At 45.0% G+C, this 22,642-nt stretch overlaps 1 long non-coding RNA gene and 1 other non-coding gene across 2 annotated transcripts; both read left to right on the forward strand.

The window, feature by feature from the left end:
• Window positions 1-10,299: 10,299 nt before the first annotated feature.
• On the forward strand, window positions 10,300-12,152 carry LOC103635644 (uncharacterized). The gene is made up of 3 exons (XR_002264250.2): window positions 10,300-11,267; window positions 11,363-11,453; window positions 11,537-12,152. It is a non-coding gene; the product is annotated as an uncharacterized lncRNA (long non-coding RNA).
• An 8,657-nt stretch (window positions 12,153-20,809) lies between these two features.
• On the forward strand, window positions 20,810-21,006 carry LOC111590035 (U2 spliceosomal RNA). The gene has a single exon (XR_004852324.1). It is a non-coding gene; the product is annotated as a U2 spliceosomal RNA (small nuclear RNA).
• Window positions 21,007-22,642: the final 1,636 nt, after the last annotated feature.

The raw sequence follows: 22,642 nt of genomic DNA on the forward strand, positions 1-22,642 counted from the left end.
AGTCTTAGCAATTAAGCAAGCGTCGAGTTCAGCTCTATTAAAATCAACTAAGTATAGCTGACCCTCTAACACTCCCTTAAATGCTACTGAATCATCACTTCTTCTAAAGACAGTAACACCTATATCCATAAAAAGACAATTGTAGCCCATTTTACATAATTGAGAAACAGAAAGCAAGTTGTAATCTAAAGAATCTACAAGAAAAACATTGGAAATAGAATGGTCAGGGGATATAGCAATTTTACCAAGTTCTTTGACCAAACCTTGATTTCCATCCCCGAAAGTGATAGCTCGTTGGGGATCATGATTTTTCTCGTAGGAGGAGAACATCCTTTTCTCCCCAGTCATGTGGTTTGTGCACCCGCTATCAATAATCCAGCTTGAGCCCCCGGATGCATAAACCTACAAAACAATTTTAGGCCTTGTTCTTAGGTACCCAAATGGTCTTGGGTCCTTTCACATTAGAAACAAGCATCTTGGGTACCCAAACACAAGTTTTTGACCCCTTGTGTTTGCCCCAACATATTTGGCAACTACTTTGCCTGATTTGTTAGTTAAAACATAAGATGCATCAAAAGTCTTAAATGAAATATTAGGTTCATTTGATGCAATAGGAGTTTTCTTCTTAGCCAATTTAGCATGGGTTGATTGCCTAGAACTAGATGCCTCACTCTTATACATAAAAGCATGATGAGAGCCAGAGTGAGACTTCCTAAAGTGAATTCTCCTAATTTTGTGTTCGGGATAACCGGCAGGGTATAAAATGTAACCTCGTTATCCTGAACCATGGGAGCCTTACCCTTAACAAAATTAGACAATCTTTTAGGGGTTTTAAGCTTGACATTGTCTCCCTGTTGGAAGCCAATGCCATCCTTAATCCCCGGGCGTCTCCCATTATAGAGCATGCTTCTAGCAAATTTAAAATTTTCATTTTCTAAGTCATGCTCATTTATCTTAGCACTAAGTTGAGCTATGTGATCATTTTGTTGTTTAATTAAAGCTAGGTGATCATGAATAGCATCAACATTAATATCTCCACATCTAGTGCAAATGGTAACATGCTCAATGGTAGATGTAGAGGGTTTGCAAACATTTAGTTTATCAATCTTAGCATGTAGCATGACATTTTCATTTCTAAGATTGGAAATAACATCATTACAAACATTTAAATCTTTAGCCTTAGCAATTAATTTTTCATTCTCAACTTTAAGGCTAGAGAGAGATGTGTTCAAATTGTCAATCTTAGCAATCAAATTGGCATTATCATTTCTAAGACTAACAATTAAATCATCACAACTATCTAACTTCTCAACCTTAGCAATTTGTTTAGCGTTCTCATTTCTAAGGTTGGAAATGATATCATGGCAAGTGTTTAGCTCACTAGTTAATTTTTCACATTTTTCTATCTCCTGAGCATAAGCATTTTTAAGTTTAATATGCTTCTTATTTTCTTTAATAAGGAAGTCCTCTTGGCTATCCAAGAGTTCATCCTTCTCATGAATGACACTAATCAATTCATTTAATTTTTTCTTTTGTTGCATGTTTAAGTTGGCAAAAAGGGTGAGCAAGTTATCCTCATCATCACTAGAATTTTCCTCATTACTAGAAGTTGCATACTTAGTGGAGGATCTAGATTTTACCTTCTTTTTGCCGTCCCTTGCCATGAGGCACTTGTGGCCGACGTTGGGGAAGAAAAGCCCTTTGGTGACGGTGATGTTTGCGGCGTCCTCGTCGGAGGAAGAGTCGGTGGAGCTCTCGTTGGAGTCCCACTCCCGGCAAACATGGGTATCGCCGCCCTTCTTCTTGTAATACTTCTTCTTTTCTCTTATCTTTCCCTTCTTGTCGTCGCCCCTGTCACTATCATTAGATAACGGACATTTAGCAATAAAATGACCGGGCTTACCACATTTGTAGCACACCTTCTTGGAACGGGGCTTGTAATCTCTCCCCTTCCTTTGCTTGAGGATTTGGCGAAAGCTTTTGATAATTAAAGCCATCTCCTCGTTGTCGAGCTTGGAGGCGTCGATGGGAAGCCTACTTGGTGTAGACTCTTCCTTCTTTTCCTCCGTCGCTTTGAATGCGACGGGTTGCACCTCAGGTGTGGAGGTGGCGCCTCGCTCAATGATTTGTTTGGATCCTTTGATCATGAGTTCAAAGCTCACAAACTTTCCTATCACTTCCTCGGGAGACATTAGTTCATATCTTGGATCACCATGAATTAATTGAACTTGTGTAGGGTTAAGAAAAACAAGTGATCTAAGAATAACCTTGACCATTTCATGGTCATCCCATTTGGTGCTCCCGAGGTTGCACACTTGGTTCACCAAGGTTTTGAGCCGGTTGTACATGGCTTGTGGCTCCTCTCCTTGGTGAAGCATGAAGCGACCGAGCTCCCCCTCGATCGTTTCCCACTTGGTGATCTTGGTCACCTCATCTCCTTCGTGCGCGGTCTTGAGCACGTCCCAAATCTCTTTGGCACTCTTCAACCCTTGCACCTTATTATACTCCTCTCGACTTAGAGAGGCGAGGAGTATAGTAGTGGCTTGGGAGTTGAAGTGTTGGATTTGTTCGACCTCCTCCGAATCATAATCCTTGTCTCCCTTCTTTGGTACCTGCGCTCCATACTCAACAATATCCCATATGCTTTTGTGGAGTGAGGTTAGGTGATGCCTCATTTTATCACTCCACATAGAATAATCTTCACCTTCAAACATAGGTGGTTTGCCTAATGGGACGGAAAGTAATGGAGTGCGTTTTGAAATACGAGGATAGCAAAGGGGCATCTTACTATACTTCTTGCGCTCATGGCGTTTAGAAGTGGCGGATGCCGATTCCGAGCCGGAGGTGGAGGGTGACGAAGAGTCGGTCTCGTAGTAGACCACTTTCTTCATCTTCTTCTTCTTGTCACCCTTCCGTTGGGACTTGATGGAGGAAGAGGATTCCTCCTTGTGCTTATGGGCGGACTCCCTTGAATGTGTTCTCCCCGAGCTTGCGGACTTATCGCCGGTCCCAATCTCCCTCATGGCGGATGCTCCCGGCATCACTTCGAGCGGTTAGGCTCTAATGAAGTACCGGGTTCTGATACCAATTGAAAGTCGCATAGAGGGGGGTGAATAGGCAAATCTGAAATTTATAAAGTTTAAGCACAACTACAAGCCAGGGTTAGCGTTAGAAGTATAATCGAGTCCAAAAGAGAGGTAAAACAAATCAACAAAGAAATAAAGCGGATGAACACGGTGATTTGTTTTGCCGAGGTTCGGTTCTTGCAAGCCTACCCTTTGTTGAGGTGGTCACAAAGACCGGGTCTCTTTCAACCCTTTCCCTCTCTCAAACGGTCACTTAGACCGAGTGAGCCTTTCTCTTCAATCAAATGGGACACTTAGTCCACTAAAAGGACCACCACAACTTGGTGTCTCTTGCTTTGATTACAAGTGAGTTGGAAACAAGAATAGAGGAAGAAGAAAAGTGATCCAAGCGCAAGAGCTCAAAAGAACACAAAAGTCTCTCTCTCTCGTCACTAATTTGTTTGGAGTGATTCCGGACTTGGGAGAGGATTTGATCTCCTTGTTTGTATCTTGGAATGAAGTCTAGAGCTCTTGTATGATGTTTGATGGCTGAAAACTTGGATGCAATGAAGTGTGGTGGTTGGGGGTATTTATAGCCCCAACCACCGATATGGCTGTTGGTGAGGGCTTTTGTCGTATGGCGCACCGGACAGTCCGGTGCCCCACCAGACACTGTCCGGTGAGCCAGCCACGTCACCCAGCCGTTGGGTTCCGACCGTTGGAGCTCTAACATGTGGGGCCACCGGACTGTCCAGTGGTGCACCGGACAGTCACTGTTCACTGTCCGGTGCGCCTTCTAGTGCCTGCTCTGACTCTGTGCGCGCAGCCGCGCACTGTTCACTGTTCACTGTTGCTTTTGCAGACGACCGTTGGCGCGGTTAGCCGTTGCTCCGCTGGCACACCGGACAGACCGGTGCTACACCGGACAGTCCGGTGAATTATAGCGGAGTGGCTCCCCAAATTCCTGAAGCTAGCGAGTTGGAGGGAATCCACCCTGGTGCACCGGACAGTCCGGTGCGCCAGACCAGGGCAGCCTTCGGTTGTCTTTTGCTCTTTTTATTTGAACCCTTTCTTGGACATTTTATTAGTTTGTGTTGAACCTTTGGCACCTGTAGAACTTATAATCTAGAGCAAACTAGTTAGTCCATTTATTTGTGTTGGGCAATTCAACCACCAAAATCATTTAGGAAAAGGTGTAAGCCTATTTCCCTTTCAGTGATCTTGGTCACCTCATCCCCTTCGTGCGCGGTCTTTAGTACATCCCAAATCTCTTTGGCACTTTTTAGCCCTTGCACCTTATTATACTCCTCTCGACACAAGGAGGCGAGAAGTATAGTAGTTGCTTGGGAATCAAAGTGCTGGATTTGGGCGACTTCGTCTGAATCATAATCTTCATCCCCTACGGATGGTACCCGCGCTCCAAATTCAACAATGTCCCATATGCTAGCGTGGAGTGAGGTTAGGTGATGCCTCATTTTATCACTCCACATACAATAATCTTCACCATAAAAAACTAGTGGTTTGCCTAATGGGACAGAAAGTAAAGGAGTGTGTTTAGAGATGCGGGGATAGCGTAGGGGGATCTTTTTAAACTTCTTGCGCTCATGATGCTTAGAAGTGACGGACGGCACGTCGGAGCCGGATGTGGAGGGCGACGAAGAATCGGTCTCGTAGTAGACCACTTTTTTCATTTTCTTCTTCTTGTCACCACTCCGGTGCGACTTGACGCGGGGAGGTGATTCCTCCCTTCCTATGGCGTCGGACTCCCTTGATGGAGCCTTCCCGTGGCTTGTGGCCATTTCCATCTCCCTCTTGGCGTGATCTCCCGACATCACTTCGAGTTGTTAAACTCTAATGAAGCACCGGGCTCTGATACCAATTGAAAGTCGCCTAGAGGGGGTGGATAGGCGGAAACTAAAATTTACAACTTTAAACACACTACAAGTCGGGGTTAGCGTTAGAATAAAATCCGAGTCCGAGAGAGAGAGGAAAATAAATCAACCAAGAATATGAAGCGGATGACATGGTGATTTGTTTTACCGAGGTTCAGTTCCAAAGAACCTAGTCCCCGTTGAGATGGTCACAAAAATCGGGTCTCTTTCAACCCTTTCCCTCTCTCAAACGGTCACTTAGACCGAGTGAGCTTTCTTCCTTGATTTCCCGGGTTACTTAGACCCCGCAAGGACCACCACACAAATGGTGTTTCTTGCTTCGCTTACAAGGCTTTGAGAGTAAGAATGAGAGAAAGAAGAAAGCCAACCAAGCAACAAGAGCAACAAAGAACACAAGACGATCTTCTCACAAGTCCTAAAATACTAGAGTTGAATTGTGGACTTTGATTGGATCAGAGGCTTTGATTTGTGTCTTGGAGTGTTGTATTTTGCTCTTGTATTGAATGAAGAGTAGTGAATGCTTGGATGGTTGGAGTGGAGGTGGTTGGGGGGTATTTATAGCCCTCAACCACCAATTCAACCATTGGGGCAGGCTGCTGTCGATGGGCGCACCGGACAGTCCGGTGCGCCAGCCACGTCACCCAACCGTTAGGGTTCTGACGGTTTCGACCATTGGAGCTTTGTCATCTGGTGGCACCGGATAGTCCGGTGCCGCACCGGACAGTCCCTGTTCACTGTCAAGTGCGCCTTCTGGCGACTGCTCTGACTCTGCACGAACTGTCCGCGCATTGTAGCACTTTTGCAGGTGTCCATTGCAGTCGACCGTTGCGCTGGAGCCGTTGCTCCGCTAGTGCACCAGACAGTCCGGTGAATTATAGCGGAGCGGCTCTTCTGAAACCCGAACGTGGCAAGTTCAGACTCGTACGGCCCTGGCGCACCGGACACTGTCCGGTGCGCCAGTCCAGAGTTCTCTTCGGTTTCTTTTGCTCCTTTATTTTTGAACCCTAACTTGATCTTTTTATTGGTTTGTGTTGAACCTTTAGCACCTGTAGAATATATAATCTAGAGCAAACTAGTTAGTCCAATTATTTGTGTTAGGCATTCAACCACCAAAATCATTTATAGGAAAAGGTTAATCCCTATTTCCCTTTCAATGAGGCAAACCCTTTAGGACTTTGGCTACAATTTGAGCAAAGTCTCACTCCTATGTGATAATGAGAGTGCAATCCGCTTGCTGGATAATCCTGTTGAACACAATCGCACTAAACATATAGACATTCGACATCACTTTCTGAGAGACCACCAACAAAGGGGAGATATTAATGTTTGCCATGTCATCACCGATCACCAGCTAGCTCAATCGACTATAAGGAGTGTTACTTAAAGTGCACACTTGTCTTCACATTTCCAGTTCAAAGTTATCAGCCCTGATCAAACAAGAGGTTGTGGAACAAATTCTGACCTTACATGAAGGTAAAATTGATACCTCTTATCAATTACCATATGAAATAGCAGTAGTGGTAAACCAATATTAGGAGCTATTTCAGACGCCAGAGGGATTACCACCACGACGTGCAGTGGAACATTCCATTTGATTGCTATCCGGGGCCCCAACTTTTCGATTGAGGCCTTATCGGTACACACCGCAACAGGAAAATGAGATCGAAAAGCAGGTGAAAGAGATATTGGATAATGGGGTAATACAACAATGTAACAGTCTGTTTGCTCTTCGGTGTTACTAGTGAATAAGAAGGATGGGGAGTGACGTATGTGCATGGATTATAGGAAGCTCACGCTTATACTGTCAAAAATTAGTACCCGATGCCCATAGTCGATGAAATTATTGATGAACTCAGTGGTGCTAAGGTGTTTTCTAAGTTAGATCATATATCTGGCTATCATCAAATACATATCAAGGAGGGTGACGAGCACAAGACCGCCTTTCAAATGCATCACGACCACTTTTAATATCGTGTTATGCCATATGGGTTAATTGGAGCTCCAGCAACTTTTCAGGATTTTATAAATCATATCCTTGCTCCTTTGCTTCGTCGGTGTGTGGTTGTCTTCCTGGATGATGTTTTGGTATACAACAAGACTATGGAGGATCATGTGAATCATCTTACTCATGTCTTTTAGATCATAAACCAAAATCAATTACATCTAAAAATGTCAAAGTGTCTGTTTGGACAAGCACAACTAGAGTTCTTGGGACATGTGGTGAGTTCTGAGGGAGTAGCTACTAACCTAAACAAAGTTAAAGTCATCCAAGAGTGGCCACAACCGAAAACAGACAAAGAGTTGAGAATTTTTTTGGCATGGCCACATACTATAGGCGGTTTGTGCAAAACTTTGGCATTATAAGCAAGCCCTTCACTACATTATTGAAGAAGGATGCTTTATTCATTTGGACTGGCTTGACTGAACAATCTTTTCATCCACTAAAGAAAGTGTTGGCTCAAACACCAGTCCTAGCTATTCCAAATTTCTCCAAACAGTTTATTGTAGAGACTGATGCAAGTAGTGGGGGCATTGAAGTTGTCTTACAACAAGAAGAACATCCAATAGCATAGATTAGCAAGGCACTGGGACCCCAAAATCTTGGTCTCTCGATCTATGAAAAAGAATGCTTGGCAATCCTTTTCGCAGTTCAGCAGTGGCGATCCTATCTTCAACATAGCGATTTCCTTATTCAAACGGATCAACAAAACCTTATACACCTCGATGGTTAGAGGTTGTCGACTCATTGGCAGCAGAAGGCATTCACAAAGCTTATGGGTTTACAGATTCATATACTATATAAGAAGGGTGTTGATAATCAAGTGACAAATGCCTTATCACGAAGAGCAGGCATGTTCTAATACTGAAATGCATAACACTATCATGACAACCCTACATGACAATGTTCTTGGAGAGCACTCGGGTTTTCCGGTAAGGTACAGAAGGATCAAAGCAATCTTTGCTTGGCCTAAGATGAAGAAGCAAGTCAAGACTTTTGTTCAATCTTGCCTAGTTTGTTAGCAAGCTAAACTGAAGATATCACAAGTTCTTATTCACTGGATTGGATGGCCAAGTGAACTCGCTACGTGGGAGGATGAAGAAGCACTCAAGCAACAGTTTTCGTTTGTGCCAACTTGGGGACAAGTTGCGGCTTCAAAGGGGCAATGTCAGCAACCCGGTGACTTAAGACGAAGGGAAGCAAGGAGTAGCCAATCCATTCAGAAGGAGAAGTGGTCGACTGCACAAGCCGAATCCAAAATACCACTCTTCATTGTGGGTGTAATAGCTTAGGACTTAGGCCCACATGCTAGTGGTAGCTCTATTAAAGGCTAAATACTACAACTGTAAACATTGGCTTACCAGTTGGCAAAACAAAATTCGACTATAGGGCATACCTGTTCTCGATTTGACTATTGTCGTGGACAATTTACCTATGTCTTTGTCTCCATGTTTGTGTTGTTGTGAGGGTGATCTTCACATGTGTAGTTAGGCACGGCCATGAACTTGGCGTAGCATGACCTTCCAAGTATGGCATTGTAGGACCCAGAAACTCCACCACCTCGAACTGCAGCCGTTCGGTGGGGTCACTGAACATGACGGGTAGAGTGATCTACTCAAGCGGGTAGGCCTAGTGGACGAGGATGGCACCGTGCAATGGTGTCGTGGTAGGTCGCAACGCGGAGCATGCGATCCCTAGTCCGTCGAAGGTCTCAATGTACATGATATTAAGGCTGCTCCCCCATCCATGAGCACCTTGGTGAGGTGCTTCGAGCCTATGACTGGCTCGACGATGAGGGGGTAAGCCAGGATGTGGGATTCTGTCTAGGTGGCCACGACAATCAAAGACGATCTGGAACTCCAACCACCAGAGATACCACGGGATGGCGCTTGTCGTTGTATGCCTCTGCTTTGCAAAAGATCATGAAGTAGCCTGTTGTTTCAGGGAAATCCTCGACGGAGACCTCCTGCTCCGCTGGCTTTGTCGGCTCCTCCGGCTTTGCCTATTTGGTGGGTGGCTTGGAGATGAAGACCTTTAGGAGTTCACACTCCCAAATCTTGTGATGGACGGGGAAGCCATGGTTCTGACACGACGAGTCCGTCAGTTTCTAGAAATGGTTGCCACTGCTTTTAGCCGGTGGCCTGGGTGGTCGGTCCGCGGTGGCGACTTCTTCTTCTTCACGTGCGAGGACGGTGGTTCCTCCGGCGCTTGTCAGGATGTTCCGACGCTCCCTTTTCTCTCTACTGGGCTCGCCAGCATCGCACGAGTCCTTCCCCTTTCGAAAAATAGCCCCCACTACGTCCTCTCCGTTAGTGAACTTGGTCGCTATGTTGAGCAGGTCCACAATTGTCATTGGTCTCCTGTGCCCAAGCTCGTGGACGAGCACCTTGTTCGTGGTGCCATAGGTGAAGGCGCTCAGTATGTCGGTGTCAGTGGCGTCGGTGACGTCGGGGAGTTCGTTTCTTTTTTGATAAAACCTCTGGATGTAGTCCTGGAGGCTCTCTCCATTCTTCTAGGTGCACCTCTTCAGGTCCTAGGAGCTTCCCGACCACTTGTAGGTGCCCTAGAAATTTCTGACAAAGGCCTTCTGGAGGTTGGTCCGGTCGTGGATGGTTCCGGCTAGCAGGTGCTCGAGCTAGGCCATCACGACACTTTACTTCCATCGTTGCCGGGAACATTCTAGGCTCCGCAAGAAGAGCCGATTGGGGAAAAAAGTTACCGATCCGCATGACAGCAACATTGTTTGTGCTCCCCAGTTGGTCGCCTCTCTCCTGATGCGCTCTGCAAAGGGTCCTGAGGTCCTCTCGTAGTCTCCCCTAGGCCTAGAGATGTCCAAATGGGCCGTGCCCATCGGGCGGCTCGTGGAACGACACATTTTTGGCCCGTTACGAACATGGCACGACCCGGTGGTTGACGGGCTCGGTCCGAGCTTGGGTCGCTGCCGTGGCACGCCGTGCCGGCCTGAGCACGACCCCATTTTTTATTTCCTAATGCATTTCTTTGTATATTAGAAGCAACTTTAATAGTTTAGACACAAAATAAATTTGGTTTAGTTGGCTAGAGTGGTGTAGCTAGGCATTTTAAAGCCTCCAACCAAGGTTCAAATCCTAGCAAAACTTGTTTTTAGGCTTTTTTTATTTATTTTTCTTCACACCTCGGTCAAAGCACGGTGGGCCTTAACGGGCTACGGGCCGGCCCGGCACGACGTGGCTATATACGTGTCGTGCTTGGGCTGGGGATGTGGCACGATGGCCCAGCCTGGCCCATCAACCTAACATTTGGACATGTATATCTAGGCCCTAGTATCACCTATTGTCTTCCACCACAATTTTCCCTACTCAACTGTTTTCGTTGGCTAGAGATTAGTGAATGTCAAGATTAAGTGTTGCCCGCTTGTGAGACGGAAGCCGGGCGACTGATTCACCGCCATGTCTGAGTCCTATGCATTGCCTGTTGGGCGGAGGCCGGGTATGGTATGGTCAGATACAACAAGTGAGTCGTCGGAGAGAAAATGGAAGTCGATGTCCCCCAGTCAAGTCCATGACCTGAACCATGTCGGGGAGACGGATGAAGCGCCGTCGTGCACGCTGTAGCTTCTTCATGGCGGCTTGGTGCTGCTTTATCCGGCTATCCCCGCGATTCGTGGACACCGTCGCCACCTGCACGGCCAGAGGTTTCTCCTCCCAAATGCTCTCCACCCTCTTCTTCGTCCCCTCCCAGTCCCCTCTTCCTAGCTACAGCTCCTTCAGTCCAATCGATTAGTTCAATGAGTTGAGATGGCTGGAGAGGTGACTGTATCCGGTTCACTCCCCTGTTCCATGGACGTGCTATGGTCTGTGAGGTTGTGCGAGTTAGCTAGCCATTTTGAGTGGAGTTGAGTGCTGGAAGAAGGGATTGGAGAATACAGTAAAAAATGTGTGTTTCGTCGTACTGATTCTTTTCTAATTCTTCAATTCTCCTTTGTGATTGAGTAGATTCCTTTTAAGAGTTAAAACTTTACAATGCTAACATGATATTGGGAAAGCAAAATATTTTTTAAGCATCTACGCCTAATGTGGTTTACTTCTTCTTTACGCCTTGCGGATGGTTAAGATGTTGGACATTCTGTTCTTGCAGAATACCTCTCCCTTTGAGGATTTCATTTTGAGAGGCTTGATGGTAGTACAAGAGATGGAACATTTTAATGCTCCTGAAAGTGACGACTTCTGTTTCCTTTTATCCACACGTGCTAGAGGACTTGGTATTAATCTTGCAACTGTAGATACAGTGATAATTTTTTAGTCCAATTGGAATCCGCAAAATGATCTGCAGGTCTTTCTCTCTCATACTCTCTCCCTCTTAGAAGTGAGCGTGTACCTAACTTGCAAAGGTTTATTTATCTTTATTATGTTTTTTATGGTACATAGGATTGTCCAACAGGAAACTGTTAATATCTACCGCTTCGTCACATGCAAAAGTGTTGAAGAGGATAATTTGGAACACACAAAGACAAAGATGGTTGTCAAAGTGCATAATTCATGTATATTCTTTAGTATGATTATTGATCTGTTCTTTTTACCTATTTTTTTTTCCTATTTCAGGTTCTTGATCACTTGGAATGAGGAAAGACTGAACTGAGCGTTATGTTCGGCAGCAGATAGCACTAGCAAGGCACGCCAGCCCTCTCCTCCCCTCCCAATGTACTCCCTCATTGCCATTCGAAACAAAAGTTTTTTTCATTCAAATCTCATCTCGAATATATAATCTATTTCTAAATAAACAGCTTAACAAACAAAATATGTTCTAATTGTTATTCCCTGCGTTTTAGTTCAAAAGTGAACTAGCAATCTACAGAGACAACAGTTTTTTTTTAAAAAAAAGGCAACGTCGAAGTAGACAGCTAGCATGTGAAGCAGACCAGGCTGCTAGAATCGTGATAGTCTTGTTCTTTATATACACAAGGGGCAAAAAGGGAACTTGCGAGTGAGTAGCCGAGTAGTACGTCGGCAGGAACCGTGCTGCTCATGGCCTCGCTCTAATCCAAATCCGAATCATTAGCACGTCTGGAATCATACGAGTTTGAAAAGAAAGACCACGCATGAATGATGAAGGGCGAATTACGCGTAGGCCTGGTTCGGTGCATCAATAAGTGTTGAGGTAAATTGAGATATAAATTAAATTAATTTATATTATAATTCATCTTAGGCTATTTGGATATTCTAGTATTCAGCATAATTTAGGTATTGTTCGGTTATTTCCATTATTCATGGATTGGATGAGATTGAAAAAAAATTAGAAGACTTTGACTTGCTTGGGATTTAAATATACTCAATCCCACTCAAATCACATAGATTGAGAGCTAACCGAACAAACTCTTATATGCATTGAGATGGACTATGGTGTAAAATAGTTTAATTTACATTTCAATCCACCTAAATCAATGTAGATTACTATGAATAATAGAGTATTCAAATAAGACCTTAACACGTATAGATTAAAATAAATACGAGAGTACCTAAACAAAACCATAAGGATCCATTTGGTTAGTGGTGAATTGGAGGATTCAAAAAAATTAAATCTTTCTATTCAATTTTAAATAAAGAAGAGATTTAATCCTCTCCAACATCTCTCAAATCACACATAACCGAACAAGATGCCGGGAGATAATCCTGTGAGCCGCGAAGACGCCAATACCAGGGATGACTGATCAACTACTGAAACAGACTACCTGCAAAAAAGTAGAGTACCTCAAGAAATTAAAGCGTTGGTTCCACGAGACGAGACAGGACGAGACCCTGCTGCTCCGGCTCCCGCCCAGCCCTCGTCGACGCTGGTGACCTACATTCAATAGCACGACAGTTTGCACATGCTGACTGCTGAGGCAGCATCCAAGTCCGGTACAGCATCTAAGTCCGGTATCTCCGGCAGCCGTGGCTTGGCTCGAACGAGAGGATGTCGTGGTGGCCTCGATGGTCTCCGGTCCGCCGCCCCGCGCCTGTTGGGGACTTGTTCTCAAATGCTATGAGTCAAGAACAAGGCAACATAGAAAATATTAATCGGTAAAGTCCTTCGTCCTTCGAAGCATTATTCCCCTTAGGATATAATGGTTTTCGGACGAAGGTTATGAAGGGCGTACCTTCATAAATACATTATACAATGACGAAGGATGAATTGTAAGGAATATAATGAGCAACATAAACAATTATATATTATTATCATGTGTAAACAGAAATAACGTTGGATTACAATTGTACCTTCAACTTGAAGGAGATGAAAGTACAAGCGTGACGCAAAAGCGAATGCCAAATCAGCGTCCCCAGTACGGGGGTACTGTTCACCTATTTATAGGCACGAGACACAGCCCATACAAAATTACATTCATGCCCTTTACATTTGATAATAATTCTATAGTAGTCTATCGAGGTCTGAATAGCCTTTTCATCTTTAAGTCAGTTTCATTTTCTGCTGCCACGCCGAAGCTTTCCTGTTCAAATCTTCGGCGCTGTATCGACCTTCGTATTATCCTGGTCTTCTCCTGCCGTGATACCGACTTGAGTCCGAAGGCACCTGCTCACACATTATACTTCCAGAAATATTGTTAAATCCTGTTTTTGAGGACCTTCGTAAGCCGAAGGCCCCCAACAGTAGCCCCTCGCAATATAAATTTGTTTAAAATAATAAATTTAGATTGCGACATGGACGAAGGCTTTACGCCGAAGGTCCGAAAAAACACCTTCCCTTTGCTAGAATAGCAACATTCACTGACAGGCGGGGTCTTTCAATTTTCAACGCATTGAGCGTATAAATACAGTCATACCGCAAACTCATTTGGCACGCTCTCTGGCCATCTGCTCCCGCTCACTCAATTTTTAGCTCTTGTGCACTAAGATTTGCTAAGTTTTCAGTTTTGAAGCTTCGGCTTTGAAAATAGTTTTTAGTGTTTTCGAAGATGTCTGAAGATAAGAAGGCTGCTGCTGAGATGAAGCTGAGTCTCGACGAAGAGAAAAACTTGGGGTTTCTTATAGCGATGTCAAAGACCAATACAGAAAAAATCACCAAGGAGATTTTGGAAGGTTTGTCTGAAGATACTGGTGACAGTGACAGTTATGATGTGGACAGTGGTGGTGAAGACTCCGAAGATCGTCCCTGGCGACCAAGCCATTCAGTTTATGGTAAATCAACTATCAAAGAGAATCATCTTGTCAACATGAGAGGAAGGTATTTCCGGGATTTGTCCGTTGTGAGAGCCGACGAAGGGGAGAAGACTTGTCCACACCCTGAAGAGAATGAAGTCGTAGTGTACCGAAGCTTTTTGAAAGCTGGACTGCGATTTCCCTTGAGCAGCTTTGTCGTGGAGGTGCTGAAAATCTTCGAAGTCTATCTTCACCAACTTACCCCCGAGGCAATCATAAGGCTGAATATCTTTGTGTGGGCCGTGAGGAGCCAAGGTCTGAAGCCTGATGCAAAAAGCTTCTGCCATATACACGAATTATCATACGAAACAAAACCTTGGGGTAAGGAACAGTATCACAATAATTTTGGCTGCTACAGTTTCGTTTCTCGGTCCGGGTCAAGCTGTCCCGTGCCAACCTTTCGGAAGAGATGGCCCGGAGACTGGATGACAGAATGGTTTTATGTGAAGAATGACCTGTCAGTACGAGAAGATATCAAAGGTATAATTATGCGCCCTATTTGGCAAAGCTTCGGCCTTCGGAGGCCGAAGGTTGAAATGAATGAAGCTGCCGAAGAATGCCAGAGAGCCTTCGGCGTTATCTGCTCTTTTATTGGAACGAGAGATTTGGTACAAGAGCATATCGCCTTCAGGGTATGGCCACTTGCGGAGAAATGGGAAATGCCGCAAGAAACCATAAAAGAGGCCGACGAAGGTGGACTTATCAGGCTGAAGTACACTTTTAAGTTCGGAGATAAATTCGTCGAGCCAGATGATGACTGGTTAAAAAGCATTGAAAATTTAAGTGATGAACTGCTTGGGGCTTATTCGAAGGCCGAAGATACTGCACTGTCAGCAGCCTTCGGAGGCCGAAAAAAGAAAAGGCTGAATCGGGTGTTTGACGCAATCGGGTTCGTCTACCCTGATTATCGTTATCCCATTCGAGGAAAGAAAAGAAAAAACACAACCTCTGCGAAAGAAGAAGCTGCAACTGTTCCTAGCGAGCCAGAACCGAAAAGAAAGAGGATACAGGTCCTCACACATCGGCCGCGCTATATTGAACCAGCTTCGGTGCCTGAGTTCACCGGAGAAACTACTTCGGCCACCGAGGCTGAAAAGCCAACCAAACCAACCTTGCTGCCAGAATTTGCAGAAATGGCCGAAGCGCCAACAAGGATAGAATTGGAAGAACCGAAGATTCCGCTACCAGAAACCAAAGAGATGGCCGAAGCGCCATCCCCAGAAAAAATGGAAGAAGTGAAAAAACCAACTGAAGAAAAAGCATCAGAAGTTGTGAGTCCTGCAGCAAATGTTGAGACAATAAAAAATCAAGAAGTACCGGCAGTGACTCCGAAAAGAAAGAGAATGGCTAATGTGCTAGATGTACTGGAAACAATTAAATCTTCAAGCACACCTCCGAAGAAGATTGCTGCCATTCCCGAGGCGAAAAGTGAAATTTCTGATACTAAAGCCCCAGAGCAAGAAACTGAAGCCGAAGCTGGGTCCTCAGAGCCCGTGAAGATAAAATCCTTGGAAACCGAGGAAGAAAAAGTAACAGAGCCAACTTTTGTTAAAGAAACCAGTGATATTGCCCCCGAAGCATCCCCCAAAGTCCTTGATTACATTGTTCGTCATGCTTCGGGGAAAATACTATCAGAAAAAGAAGAGCAAGAGGCCCGGCGCTACGCCCAAAAACTGAAGTATCCAAAGGGGGCGTTAATATTCAATGGCAGTGGAGAAGAAGACTTTTTGTATTGTTTCCCTGACAGTAAGGAGATCTCTGTCTGTCGGGAGATGAGCAAGAGCTTCGGATTCCCATCATTGGAAGACGGGCTCTCGGTGCTGTCGAAGAATGATCTGGCCGACAGCCTGGCCTATAATAGCTTAAAGGTGCAACAAATGAGATCTTTGCATCTTTGTAGAAACCAAAGATCCCATCTTTGTTTAAATCTATTGACACACACAAATTTTTCTTTACAGGGCCTGATACTTAGCAATGCCCTCAGGGCACAGAAGGATGCTGAAGACGAAGGGTGTGCTATAGCCCTGAGCAACCTTCGTTCCGAAGTAATTGAACTGAGGAACGAAGGTCTCGAAAAAGATAAGATATTACATTCATTGATAAATAAAATAAAAGAAGACGAAGCTGCTTTTAAAGGTCAAGCTGAAGCACAGAAGCGCGAAATTGAAGATCTTCGTAAACAACTGGCCAGAGCCAAGGAAGAACGCATACTTGAAGAAACAAAGCGAGAACTCAGCGACCAATGGGCAGATCACTTAGAAGGAACTGTTGAAGAGCTTCGGTCGTCCAAGAAGAGATGCTATAACAAATCTATAGAGTGTGTTAAGAAGTTAAAGGCTAGCTTCGCCAGGGTCGGCGCCTTCTCAAGCGAAGAAAACTTTACGAGAGGCAATCCCGAAGGTCCCATCGAATGGATCGACCACGAAGCTGAGGCCTTCGAAGAAATTTTAAATAGCTGTGGAGATATATGTGCTTTCTCTGGTGCCAGAGGAATTGCCACCATTTTAGAGAAAAAGGGCTGCGAACATGTAAAAATTTTGGCACAATCCGAAGCTGCTTTGTCCTTCGAAGATGCAAGAGATCCTTCGGCCGAAGCTAGCATGATCGGTGGAAAATTTTTCACCGATATCTGGGATAATGGTGGCCGAGAAATGGCCGGAGAAATTATTCAAAAAAGTGAAAAGGGCATTCACGATGCTAGAGAAGTGGCTGAGGCTGCTGAAAAGAGCGCAGAGCCCGAAGGTCAATTAGGTATTAACTAATAGTTTTTATTGTGTTGTAATTTTAAGTTTTAAGATTCATTTGCAATTTGTAATAGCAATGTAGCCGTATCCTGCCCTACTTCAGATCCTGCTAAAGCGTCTTCGGGCCCTCAGCTAAAAGGAGACGACGAAATTAAAAAGATGGCTGAAGCTATTATGGACGAAGTCGTCAATCGGCTCCTGAACGAGGCTGCAGAAGTCGTTTTGAGAGAAGATTAAGTACTATTGTAAAAACTTCTGAAATGTGATATATTGTAACATTTTGTAACCTTGAATGTAATATACCTGTTTTTATTGTTCAATTCTTTACGATGCATGAAATTTTATACGTACCGTTTTTGAGTTTTTGACGAAAAAACACCTTCCCTTCTTTTCATGCTTCGTGAAGAAAAATCTTTCTTTGTCACAACAATATCTAGTGCTCTGATGAATAATATCCAGGCTTCGTGAAGATATTTTCCGAAGCTATACTTCCGAAGATCAATAATGTATCTCCTTGTGACATTATGATTTTTCCCTTTTTTCAAAACATTCTTCTGTAGATCGATATTGTGTCCACCTCTTGTGCCATATGCAACATGATGTATGATGCTTATGCTATGCGAAATGATGTGATGATGTTATGTTATGTGAGGTGATGTTTATTCCGAAGATGCACACGCATCCTTGCAATAAAACACAATCTTTTATAAGCCTCCCTTAGGAGCTTCTTCGCCTTTTACTTCAGCGGAATCAGCGTTTATTTTTCGCTGTAAGCCTCCCTTAGGAGCTTCTTCGCCTTTTACTTTCAGCGGTATTCGCGTTGACTTTTCGCGCTTCGCCCTTTACTTAGGCGGTATCAGCGTTGACTTTTCGCTGTATGCTCTGCATTCCCTTTGGAACGACTTTGGAGCAGAAAACTTACACTGCGCTCCCTCTGGAGCGGCTTTTTGTGACTTCGGCAAACTTACTCTGCGTTCCTTAGAACGACTTTTTGTTGCTTCGAAGAATTTTCGATAATCCGAAGGTCCTCTCTGTTATCATGAATCTTTAAACTTCAACAACTTAGGCCTGTGAAGAAAATATATTTTCCTTGTGGCAAACAACGAAATTATTTACATGAAATCTAAACAATGTCCTTTATTACACAGAAAAGAAGACTGAATAAGAAAGACTGCTATTAAGGTAGGATATTTGTCAATAGATGTGCTTTGACTCTGGCACAGTGCTGTTTACTGTACGAGCTTCGGACTGCTCTCTGAAGTCCCTTTGATGTGGAGCATACTGGCTCCCTTCTGGCTGCTGGCCTTGTTGTAGCGGAGGTGGAGGCGGAGGCTGTTGCCAGGAAGCTTGAGGTTGACTCGCCGAAGCAACAGAAACTGCAGGGTGGTTGGCCACATATTCTGGGATGTAAGGGGAATGATACGAAGCAGTATGCATGACCTGCTTTGGCTGAGCTTGCTGCACTGCGGCTTCAGCTATTTCCTTTTGCTTCTGGATGGTAACATGGCACATCCTGGTGGTATGGCCTTTGTTCTCACCGCAAAACAAGCAAAAGATTCTTCTTGGTTGATCTCCGAATCTTCCGCCGAAGCCCCTGGCGCCTCTACCTCTTGGGGCTGGTGGTCGGAAGGGGCCTTGCTGTTGCCCCGAAGCCTGTGAGGAGCACTGTGGCCTTTGCTGTTGGCTTCCTCGATCATCATTTTGGGTAGAGTTGTGAATTGATCTAACATGCCTCGGATAGAACCTTCCTCCGAAGCCCCTGGTCATTTCAGAAAACCTGAAAGCCTCCTCCCTTCTTTGGCGAAAATCATTATCGGCCCGAATGTACTCGTCCATCTTCTGAAGCAGCTTCTCCAAAGTTTGAGGGGGCTTCCTAGCGAAGTACTGAGCTGACGGTCCTGGCCGAAGCCCCTTGATCATGGCCTCAATGACAATTTCATTGGGCACCGTTGGTGCCTGTGCCCTCAACCGCAAGAACCTTCGGACGTACGCCTGAAGGTATTCTTCGTGATCCTGGGTGCACTGGAATAAAGCTTGAGCAGTGACCGGCTTCGTCTGAAACCCTTGGAAGCTAGTTAACAGCAAGTCCTTCAGCTTCTGCCATGAAGTGATCGTTCCTGGTCGAAGGGAGGAATACCAGGTTTGAGCAACACTCCTGACAGCCATAACAAAAGATTTGGCCATGACTGCAGCATTGCCACCATACGAAGACACTGTTGCTTCGTAGCTCATCAAAAACTGCTTCGGGTCTGAGTGGCCATCGAATACGGGAAGCTGAGGCGGTTTGTAGGACGGGGGCCAAGGTGTAGCCTGCAGCTCAGCGGACAGAGGAGAAGCATCATTGAAAACAAAATTCCCATGATGGAAATTATCATACCAGTCATCTTCGTTGAGGAAACCCTCCTGATGAAGGTCTTGGTGCTGAGGCCTTCGGTGCTGCTCATCCTGAGCAAGATGACGAACTTCTTCAGAGGCTTCGTCTATCTGCCTTTGCAGTTCAGCTAACCTGGCCATCTTTTCTTTCTTCCTCTGCACCTGTTGATGGAGCATCTCCATGTCTCTGATTTCTTGATCTATCTCGTCCTCTGGTGGTGTCGGGCTGACAGCCTTCCTTTTCTGGCTTCGGGCCTCCCGAAGAGAGACAGTCTCCTGATTGTGGTCCAGCGGTTGGAGAGCTGCAGTGCCAGTTGCTGAAGCTTTCTTCGGCGCCATAACGAAGGTTTATGATCGCCGAAGGTGTTCAAAAAACTCAGAGTGTGGAAGCGAGTTCACCGGAGGTGGGCGCCAATGTTGGGGACTTGTTCTCAAATGCTATGAGTCAAGAACAAGGCAACATAGAAAATGTTAATCGGTAAAGTCCTTCGTCCTTCGAAGCATTATTCCCCTTAGGATATAATGGTTTTCGGACGAAGGTTATGAAGGGCGTACCTTCATAAATACATTATACAATGACGAAGGATGAATTGTAAGGAATATAATGAGCAACATAAACAATTATATATTATTATCATGTGTAAACAGAAATAACGTTGGATTACAATTGTACCTTCAACTTGAAGGAGATGAAAGTACAAGCGTGACGCAAAAGCGAATGCCAAATCAGCGTCCCCAGTACGGGGGTACTGTTCACCTATTTATAGGCACGGGACACAGCCCATACAAAATTACATTCATGCCCTTTACATTTGATAATAATTCTATAGTAGTCTATCGAGGTCTGAATAGCCTTTTCATCTTTAAGTCGGTTTCATTTTCTGCTGCCACGCCGAAGCTTTCCTGTTCAAATCTTCGGCGCTGTATCGACCTTCGTATTATCCTGGTCTTCTCCTGCCGTGATACCGACTTGAGTCCGAAGGCACCTGCTCACACATTATACTTCCAGAAATATTGTTAAATCCTGTTTTTGAGGACCTTCGTAAGCCGAAGGCCCCCAACAGCGCCGCGCCGCGTGCAGCTTCAATGATTCGCTGCAGGGACCAGGTCTCCTGCTTCCCGCCGCGTCAGGCAGCGAGAGATGGAGGTGAATACACAAGGGACGAGGGGAAAGTTGCGGGAGCAAACTTCCGCTCTGTATGCCCTTCACCATGACTTGCACGGAAGGGGACTAGGGGAGGGGAGGACGGCGTGGAACAACGGCGGCGACGGTGTCTCGGGTGAACACTGAACAGCGCCGCTGCTAGCCTCCTACAGAGTGAACAAATTGGGACACGGTCCGTTAGGAGGAGGCAAGCAAGAAGCACTGGGCCGAGAGCAACGTGTGGGATTGCCAAATTGCGAGCCCAAATGGCCCAAGTAGCCAAACAGACAGCAAGCACACGCGCTACGCTTTGCCCGTGCGGTGATGTGCGGTGCTTCCGTTTAGTCCCAGCTCGACGGCTTTGAGCGGGCGGAGATGGAGGAAGGCTATAAAAGGAGACCCAGGGCACCGGCTCAATTCATACCTTTCTCGGCCTTTTGGCTAAGATCAAGTGTAGTATCTGTTCTTATCAGTTTAATATCTGATATGTGGACTATGTGTCCACTTCGATATTAAATTTATTTTTTGTGGGGGAAGACTCACTACAGTAGCTTGCCACTGAGGTCTTCACGTGTCGATCGGGCGTTGCACTACAGTCCGGGCCTGGCGCACCCCAACAATACTTTCTAAATTTTGCTTTGGGCTTAGGCATTTGACCTTGTCTTACAAATGCTTTGTTTAGATTAATTAATATTAAATTTTGATTTGAATTGTATTTCCACCTTTCATATTTAATTTAATGTTGTTGGTTTTTTAAAAGATTTGTCTGTCTGTTTTATTCAAAATAGTTATTTATTCAAAAACTTAAAATTTCAAGTCATACACAAACAACCACACCCATTGATAAAATAAATAATAACAAAACAAATTATAATTTGTGATTTCTTTGAATAAGACGAGTAAAAACAAATTATAATTCGTGATTTTTTTAATAAGACTTACAACCGATAAATTAATTTTGTTTATGTTAACTATAACAATTAACAAATTAAATATAATGAGCGTGTAGATCGTAATTAAAAAAATAAGGCCTTGTTAATTCAGCTTTGGAGGCCCCAACATTAATGTTTTCGAATGGGATTGGGACTATCGAGCAAGCTAGCTAAAACACTAGTATTTTTCAATGGTCGGGCCCGTATCCGTTACAGGCGTCTTTAACGTAATTTTCAAATCGTTGAGATTATACTCAAGAAACAAGAACACCGCAAACGAGCGTATAGACAGGCTGCCACTCTCTAGCTACGAACATTTCTGGAGACGCTTTTCTCATTTGCTGAACATTTCTGGAGGCGCTTTTCTCATTTGCTGCTGATACAAACCGTTTCTTGCTCTCCTATCTGTATCGTCAAAACACTTCGTCTCTTGTGCTACACCCGCTTGCCTCCATCGCCGGCGGCTTTCGCGTACACGTCGGAGTCGGTTCTTAGGATGATGATGGTGGCATCCTTGTACACAGAGATCGCCAAGTTGTCCACGTACGACAGCGGGCCGGGCCTGATCAGCGGTCGCGTATCCTCCATGTCACGATCCTCGTCGTCCTCGCCCTCATCCTCGTCGTCCATGTAGGCCTACCTCGTCGCGCTCTGCGAGGGCGTCCACATGAGGCAGAAGGCGCAGAGCAGCGAGAAGATGAGCTGCCACACCGTCGGTATGACCCACGTCGCGCGCCACCGCTCGTTGTACTCATCCATCGACTTGAAGTGGACCTGCAAACGAAGCACACGTAGTGATTTTGCAGATGATCAGACAGGTTGTTTGGTAACCACCGAGAAGTCTTGTTGTTGTATAGGAAAGACGGAAGTGTAGGATGATGTACGAGAGTACTTTCTTTTGGTTGCACATTGTTCACATTCAGACTATGGTGGGGCATTCCGGGGGAGGGCCATCGTCTGATCACTCGCCTAGGCTAGACCACAGGCATCATGATTGCATCAGTCACAAAAGATGGTTCTTTTCCCAATCCATCATGTGCCCACCAAAACATCACTAGCACATTGGTCGTGACAGATTGGTCGATAAAAGTCACGAGAAGAGGATTCTTTGTCTATCGATCCTAGACTGAACATTTAGGCTAAGATGCAAAGAAAAAGTAGCAATGTTTATTGTTCAGCGGGATGGGTTAAGACCAAGGCTGTGTAGTGCTCCACCCAAATTGGGACATGTTCATTAAAAGATTGAGGCTTGGACAACAAGAGTAGTTGAATGAATTCAAGCTCCTGATCATAAAAAAATATAGGAGGTTTTGTTTGGTAC

The sequence above is a fragment of the Zea mays genome, chromosome 8 (assembly GCF_902167145.1).
Source record: "Zea mays cultivar B73 chromosome 8, Zm-B73-REFERENCE-NAM-5.0, whole genome shotgun sequence".
Classification (NCBI taxonomy): Eukaryota; Viridiplantae; Streptophyta; class Magnoliopsida; order Poales; family Poaceae; genus Zea; species Zea mays.